This window comes from Narcine bancroftii, chromosome 6, assembly GCF_036971445.1.
Source record: "Narcine bancroftii isolate sNarBan1 chromosome 6, sNarBan1.hap1, whole genome shotgun sequence".
Classification (NCBI taxonomy): Eukaryota; Metazoa; Chordata; class Chondrichthyes; order Torpediniformes; family Narcinidae; genus Narcine; species Narcine bancroftii.
Window position 1 is genome coordinate 151,595,375 of NC_091474.1, and position 8,814 is coordinate 151,604,188.

General features: G+C 40.6%; 1 protein-coding gene across 5 annotated transcripts in view; it reads right to left on the reverse strand.

Annotated features, from left to right (window-relative positions):
- Positions 1 to 8,335, reverse strand: part of fam49a (family with sequence similarity 49 member A) — a 221,498-nt gene extending 213,163 nt beyond the window's left edge. For all 5 annotated transcript variants that reach the window (XM_069886352.1, XM_069886351.1, XM_069886355.1 and 2 more), the window contains exon 1: positions 8,155 to 8,335. The gene's annotated coding sequence lies outside the window, so the exon portion shown is untranslated. The remainder of the gene's footprint in view (positions 1 to 8,154) is intronic.
- Between the last annotated feature and the right edge of the window lie 479 nt (positions 8,336 to 8,814).

Below are 8,814 nucleotides of genomic sequence, written 5' to 3' on the forward strand. Positions count from 1 at the left end.
TTGCTATTGTCACCCTGGGAAAAAGGTACTGGATATCCTCCATATCTATGCCTCTCATAATCTTACATACCTTTTATCAAGTCTCTTTTCATCTTTCATTGCTCCAAAGAGAAAAGTCCTAGCTTAGTCAATCTTGCTTCAGAAGTCATGTTCTCCATTCCAAGCAATCTTTTTTGTACCCTCTCTAAAGCCTATACATTCTTGGGTGATGAGATGACCAGAACTGCATGCAATACTCCAAGTGTGATCTCACCCAAAATTTATAGAGCTGCAACATTACCTCACAGCTCTTGCACTCAATCCCTCTATTAATGAAGGTTGGCACACCACATGCCTTCCTAATCATCCAATCAACTTCTGTGACAACCTCCAGGGATCTATGGACTTGAACCACAAAATCTTTGTTCCTGTATAAAGTATCTTCCTCCAAGAATCCGGCTTTTGGCAGCACACACCATCCTCAAGTTTCACCTTCCAAAGTGCATCATTTCACATTCAACTCCACTGCTATCTGCCCACCCAACTCTGCATCCTGTCTGTATCCGCTGTAACCTGCAACTACTTTCTACACTATCCACAATACCCCAACCTTAATGTCATTTTCCAAGCAGTCTGGGAAACTCAACAGACCATCTTTGCCTTCTATAATCATGCCAATAGCTTTTTGATAGATTGCACAAACTAACCTCAAATTTACAGCAGAATCCATTAAAAAATTTGAAAGTAATGAAGATAAATAATGAAGTATGGATCTATAGAAATACTGTTTAAAACCACTTCATTGCTTTTTTTGGAAAGGGGAACCAATTCATCTATTTTCAATCAACTGATATCCCAGTCTGATTTAAATTAAATTCAAATGGTAACAGACCATTACAGCCCACAAGTCCATGCCGCCCAATTTGCCTACAACCCAGATACGTTTCACGATAGGACCAATGCCTCAAAACAAAAAAATGAAAAAGTGGAAAGGAAAAGAAAATGCCAAAGTAATTTACTGTTAATGGTGGTGTTACGAGTCCAGAGGACCCCAAAGCCCAGCACCAATAGATATTCACCAAGACAAATGGTTACTTAAACAAAAGTTGCTTTTAATTATCTTTAAACATTAAAGCAGAATCACACTTTAACTTATCACTACTGACTTACTTAACCTAACTTAACCCCCCACTTCTAATTCTAAGCGCACATGTATGTAATGCGTGTGTAAGTTCAGAAAAGTTCTTTGGTTCACAGTCCAATCTCACTTCTCATTCCTCCAAGTTACTGATTGCAGGCAATTCTGAGACTGTGCACAGAATTTAACATTTACAAAGTTCACCAGGATTTGGTGCTTGAAAGGTAAATGGTTACCACTCAGGAAGGTTCTTGTAGGTTTTCAGAGAGAGATGTGTTGTACGATGGACACCCAGCCTGCTCAGTGTCTTGCTGACGAAACTTGCCCCTTCAGGGTTCTCCTGATGATAATCTCTTTCATTCAGGTCACCACAGAGTGACTTTTTGTTTTTCTTATTCCAAGGGAAACATTAGACAGCCAGTCCTCTCCTCTTGCATGAACCACAAGGGCTTTGACCAGGCTGAACAAAGCACTTACAAACCAGTCTTCCAAATGGGGCTTTCCACAAGCTTGCCAGCTTGTCCTGTTCCAGTCCCAGCTGCTGTTCTTGGCTGTAACATTGTACAAGTGATCTCTGTGTCTGCCTGTCTCTCTCTCTCTCTGAGAAAAAGCCTGTTTGACTCTCTCTGTTTGCAAAACCACATGACCCTCTTCCAACAACTCCAGATAATCTGCAGCTCCAATGAGATTGTTGCCTTTTCTAAGCAACAATCCATTAGTAAAGTCTCTTGGGAACTCTCCAAAGCTCTTGCAAAGGCTGTGGAGCTGATATGTCTAGCATTAGCAGATCTCCAGTATTTCAAATAAAATTGGTTTTAAAATGTTTGTATGTAATCTACTCTAACAACCCTTTCCCAATTTATCTCCCAAAAACATATCATTATACCCTGTCACAATGGAAACCCAAAACCCAAACTGAAAATGCAGGAAACATATAGCAGGGCAGGCAGCAACTGTGGAGAGAAAAACAGTTAACATTTTAGGTTAACCAACTCATCAAAATAGTGATCTGGATAGAAAACTAAAATATATTAAAATTCTAACTTGCATGCATACTTTCGGCCAACATATTCCCCTTTTCTTTCGGCCCAAAGGTACAATGGAAACTCGAGACCCGAATGCCCACAGCATTCCTGTAGAATATGGCTGCATTATGGTATGATCATTGCATGGGAATTTCAAGTAGTAATCATTCTGCACCTCCAGTAGTGTAAGCCAGTGCTATAAATGAACTGACACACCAACAATGCAGTACCCTAGTTTTATACTTGACAGACCAGTGCTCACCATCAATGTATCCAGTTAGGAGATTTGTGCCCACTAGCACAGGACACACATGCAAGAGTGATAGGCCAGTGCCCACCATTACTGTACCCTCGTGTTAGATAGTGATGGAGCAGTGCGCGCCAGTAAAGCACCCGAGTGTTGTTGAGATAGAAATGCGCTCATGTATCCAAATGACAGACCTCTGCTCACCATAGCAGTATTCTTGTGTTAGTCTGCAATTGATCTATGGAAAAGTGCAGCAGCAGTACTGCAGCCATGTCATAAATTGATAGATCTAGATCCATCAATTCTGCACTATGGTCAATCTGTGCATGTAATTTGACACACCTCGATCTGGAGCTGGACAAAGATCTAAATCTTTATGCAGGACCAAGAGTTCGGAACAGAATAGTTTAAATACGAGGACTGGCGTCAGATACATCCCAGAGACTGGACAGATGCAGGGGTGGGAGCAGTCATCCCTACCTCAGAGTAGCACCTCCCCAAAGCTCCTTCTTGGCCCCACTACTTGTTCCACTGATGTCACAAGCTGCTTCATTAAACGAGTTGAGTGGGGGGGGGGGGTCTCTCAGGAATTCCCAGGGACTGATGGGTAAAACATCTGGTGTAGTGAAAAGGCAGACCAGACAGAAGAGTGCTGCAAAGACAGAACAAAAGGCTGAACACACCCATTCTTGGACCAGATATAGTTGTTCGGTAAAAGTACAGTCTGGATAAAGTTGGCAGTCAGGCTCTAAGATTAGGTTGCATTTCATGGGAATTTTAAAACAATCAGTCTCTAATAATAATGAGCACAAAACTATGGCATCGTCACTCCAAGGGAAACTAGGTTACTTTACAATTAAAGCAAAGATCAGCTGAACCATAAAATCCCAGGAAGATCGTAAAGACAATCTCTGGTCGTATCAAATTAATCAATGCCAGCTCAAGGATCAATAATGGCTGTACAATTTCACCATCTTAGGAATAGAGGGAAAGACCCTCTCCAGCATAATTTGTTGTCGGATACGTGGCTAGAGGATGAATGCAGAAAGATTTGTGCTTGTCTGTAATGTCCTTTGCAGCAAGTGGACTTGCCTTGTAAAGGAATAAAGGCAACTGGAATGAAGTGCTGAAGATGCTTGAGCCACTATATACAATATCGAACAATAAGGCAATGATACATTCAGACAGCCTGGACACAGCTAAGCTTAAATAATAAGTTGGTTATTAGACTTCCATATGGTGAAGAGGAAATGAGCAGAACTGGAGAATGACCAAAAATAAAGGAAAACATGCAAACTAAAAATAACTTTCATCAAGATTAGGAGATTAAATCGAAAGGAAAAACTATAATGGATTTTCCCCCCCCCCCCCAAGATTAAGTTACTATATTGATTATGATTTTGTTTCAGATGTCCACTATCAGCTTCATCAGATTAGGACATGTTCACAGCATTATAGTTGAGAGTGAAAACTGGATTAGGCATTATGTACGAAGACAACAGTTTTTCAACAAAAACTAGATTTTAAACTCTTGATCAGTGGATTCATAATGAAGGACCAAGTGGATGGAGCACAATGCTTCTCCACATACTAAGATATTTTTAAAAATCTCAATCTTGTGTCAAAGAATAAGTATCTCGGTTTATTGTAGCAGGCCAAGCATTTTGTGGAGAACGTGACCGACTTTTGATGAGGTAGAGAAAATCCTTTGCCCCCAAATATTCTCAGACAATTAGGTGCCTGGATTGTGAATCTGGCCTGTGAAAAGAAGTAGTTCAATGGATTGAAAACAAATTTCATCTCATCTCATTTCTTTTTCAGCAAATCTAACTAGATTCCAGGATTTTCACAATTTTTAAAGTCAATTATTCTTGCTTGATCTAGAAAGATGGAGACAGCAAACTTAGAATTTCAGATTTACTGTCAGAGTACATACTTGACATCACATACAACCTTGAGATTCTTTTTTCTGCAGGTGTGGCAGAATTACCACATAATGGTAGTGCAAAAAAAACTGCAAACAGCAAACACATGTAAAAAATAAACAACTGTAAACAGTTAACAAATGTAAACAAACTGATGTACATTAGAGAGAATAAAAAAAATTCAATAAAGTGCACAAGTAAGAGTCCTTAAATGAGTCACTGAGTTTATTGGTGGAGGGACTCAAGGGAACGATTATGTAGTGAAAATATTAGGCAGCATTCTGAAACTAGTTGAACAATATGAATCATCATTTAAAAAAACACCAACTTATGAACTCCAGAACAGTTTCAAAAATTATCAGTGTAGCTGATAACTTCCAATAACTTGTTTTACTGTTTCTGCCACCCATGTGAACACAATGACAACATTTTGCTGCACTGTAGCTTGGAAACTAATGTTACAGCAAAAGATATTTAAATTAGCTTCCGGTTCACTGACTGACGATGCAGTGGAAATGGATAGTCACAACAAGGCAACTATCTGTGGGAAATGTGCCAAAAATGAAGTGAACTGAGAAAATGTGGAGTGAAACATGGAAGTCTGCAGATGCTGTGATTATTGTTAAAAAAAAACTCAGCCGGTCTTTTCAGCATCCATAGGAAACAAAGATACAATGTCAACATTTCAGACCTTAGCCCTTCTTTAGGAAGAAGCAGAATGAGCCAGAAGCAGGAAATCTCAAAGTCTCAAAATTCAGACAATGCTGGGTGGGGGAGGAATCCAGACCAACAAAAGGTGTTAATTGGATATGATAAAGGACGAGGTAAGAATTTATCACGATTATGTGAAAGGAGACGGAAGGGAGAGACAGAGCTGGAGGATGGCAATGGGGGAAGAAGTGAAGGGACAGCTTTTAACATGTTACAGATTTATCTCTGAACATTCATTAATAGGATAAACTGGTGAATCCATTCACTTCAATAGATTTCCTGAAATCAAATATGTAATCTGAAACTACCAGCACAACTTTGAACCATACAAAAGCAAGCACTGCAATTTTCAAAATAACCATGATTAAATTAATCTCAATTGCTTGCATTACATCTCCTTCTCGGGGCAAGGAAATAAAATTTAATTCCTCACCACTGGCAGAGTCTGTTGCAGTTGTCAAGCAGCCAAGTTTAGATCAACTGCACCTTAAAAGATCAAGTTTTGATCGCTTTCCTTAAGACACAATTACATAAAATTACTCCATTTACAGTTTAAATATGACACTTATGTGCAAAGAACTACATGCTTGAATTATCTTAACAAGATGCACAACAATGTACATTTTTACGAGGGCAATTCAAACATATCCACATTTATGTATTAACATGAAATGATTTTCCATGTTCAAAGGGACAAAAGTGATGATTTATTACCATGAAAATAGAAATCTACAGCACAGTACAGGCTCTTTGGCCCACATTGTTGTGCCACCCTAATAGTCTACTCTCATAATCGCCTAGAATTTCTCAACTGCATACTCTCCATTTTTCTCAATTCCATATATGACTAAAAATCTCTTACTTACCTCACCTACCATTGACAGCAGTGCATTTCATGCACCCACATCTCTGTGAAAACTTAACCCCTTACATCACCCCTGTCCCTACTCCCAAGCACCTTAAAACGATGCGCCCTCATACTAGCCATTTCAGTGCTGGGAAAAAAGCCTTGGCTTAATGCCTCTTATCATGTTATATACTTCTAATCAGGTCACCCAACTCCATCACTCGAAGGAGAAAAGACTAAGTTCACTCAACCTATCCTCGTAAAACTTGCTCTCCACTCCAGGCAGCATCCCTGTAAATCTCCTTTGCACCTCTGTAGCATCCTCACCTTCACTGTAGCAAGGTGACCAGAACTGACCACAATATTCTAAGTGGGATCCAACTAAGCTCTTATATAGCTGCAACATTACCTCACGGCTCTTGAACGCAATGCATGAATAAAAAGTATTTTTGGCTGAATAAACAAAGCTCCCAAGATTCACCTGGAAGGCACAACAATTTCATTATTCTGGTTTAAAAATCCATAGCATATTATAGGGGGATTATCACACAAAATGTGACACACAAATTAAAAGTTCGGTCAGCAAGCTCAAATCTTAAAAGTAGAAAAGCAAGCAGATAAGATTACACATCTGTAACAGATTACAGAGAAATAATTGGAGAGTAAAGGTGTTACTCAACAAGGAAATAAAGTAGTTGATAAAAGATTCAAGGAGTCAGTGGGAGTTGATGTACATTAGGGGACAGACAGCAAATTGATCAGCTAAAAGTACATTGCAAAAATCAAGTCTACTAATAACTGACAGGAAGAGAAATAGAATTAATAGCTCATACACATGGAATATGCATTACATTTCATAACAAGGTAATAATCAGATCATCTGCTTCTTGGTCAACATTATTCAGGTCAATGGCTCATCAAGTACTCAGAGTCGGCTGATCACTAACATCTTTAAGCTAGTGTAGGTGTCAGGGAAAGTAATGGGTTTTGCTGAAAAGTTAAATGCCAATGTTAAAAGAGAAGTCGAGACACAAATAATCATAAGGGATAGTTTTCCTCTACCCAAGAGGAGTAGTTGAATTGCACGAATGCCTTTTGCACTGGTGGCACACAGAAGAAAACCTCAAAACTTAAATGCAGTTATACAATATAGAAATAATAGGTTAATATGCATCTGAAAGTGTTCACAAAATAAAAGATGAAGGACTGTGGAGGAATTTAGAGGAGTTACAGTAAAAGTATTCAGATATTTGAATAGAGTAATTGAATAAGTCCTGTCATATTCTAAAAATGACACCATTCTTTACAGTATTAAATCTGCATGGATGCCAGCACAAATCTATTAACAAAGCAGTAAAAGTAAACCCTGAATTAAATTTTCAGCAAGCCTGGATAACTTGCAGCACCCTCTTGCTTTCTCTGGATATATACAGTAAATCAGCTGAAGCCTACAATAGTCCATTAACCAAATGTACATGCCAGTTCGTCGGATTCACCCATCTCTGCCTCCTTCCCTCCCTGAGTAAATGAATATGTTTTTTTTTATTTGCAATTACACTTCCGTATACAGTTGGGCTAAAATCAAAGATCCCGAAAGCACATGCTCAATAACACCCCCAATTATTTGACAATCGTGGAAATTCCAATCGAAGATGAATAGTGTACAGCCAAATACTGTATCTCCAATGCAATGCAACTTCCTCACATCGACACATCTGTAAAGCAATGGTGTTCCCATACTGCCCCAGTTGCCCAGATCGTTAGTCCTGTTTCTTGTAATGTCACTGCTGAATCCACGTAACCGTACCACACAAGAGGCCAGCTTTCGTCTATTCTGCTTATCTCAGGCCACTAGAAATGCCACTGTGGCAAAACGTGATCTGTCCACCGCTGTCCCTCTCTGCCTGTGCATCCCCAATGTCCAGCAGACTATAATTGCGGCCAGAATGCAATAATACCATTCGGATTTAAATCCATCAGAGATGGGTTGAAGTTAATATTGGGTGCTTATGTAAAGTGAAGCGGGGGGGGGGAAGGAAAGGGTACATAATACCACGCAGCTACACTGGGTAACTGGCATGAAGCCACCCGTTCTTGTGCGTGCCAAAACCCTACTTAATGTACTTTCCCCGGAGTCTTTTTTCCCCAATAATCTCCAGCCAGCAAGCATCAAAAAGCGGCTGGCTCCGGTTCTTCTCACACAACGCCTGATAATCACCACTTTCCTTCCCATCCAGGGATGGAGCAGAGGAGTGGGGTGGACGAGGAGGGAAACCCCTTACCTGCGCCTCTTTATCTCTCCGTGAAGTCTGCCGTTGAACCGAGCGGCACCCAGTGCGTCTAGTTCCCTAGAGATTCGCCTGCCCCATGCATTAGTTTCCTTCGGGCCAGTGGCTAACGGTGCTGCGCTCCTGCTCGGCACCCCTCCCAAGTCGCTACACCAGAAACTGTGCGTGAGCCCGGACCGGGAATCCGCCTCGCCCGCACGCTCATTGGAGGAGGCGCTGCCTGATTGACAGCCAGCGCAGTCGCGGAAACTGTGGCTACAGAAAGAGGCAGCTGGTTGCATGGGGAGCCAAGTCAGAAACTACATCCCCTCGCCTTTTCGTTGCTCCGGGAGGCGTCATTATGGATGCACCAATAGTGCCCTACCCTCCCCACCTTTGCTGGCCATTGGACATTCGACTGCAATCATGTAGGTCAGAACTAAATGAATGAATAGGCAATACTGACATTTTGTGGAAGTGTTTTTCATTTTGCGAAGAGCCAAGATCCTGCTCAGATTTGCTGGTCTGCAACTTGACTCGTTGGCAGCACCATCTTGTGGCAACCACAGACTCGAACAGTTTTATTGGTCATGACATTGCGTAAGAAATGATTTATGTTCCCAGTGTTTGTTGTGATCAATCTGCATTTAATTGGCTATTATGAAAATGACTAAG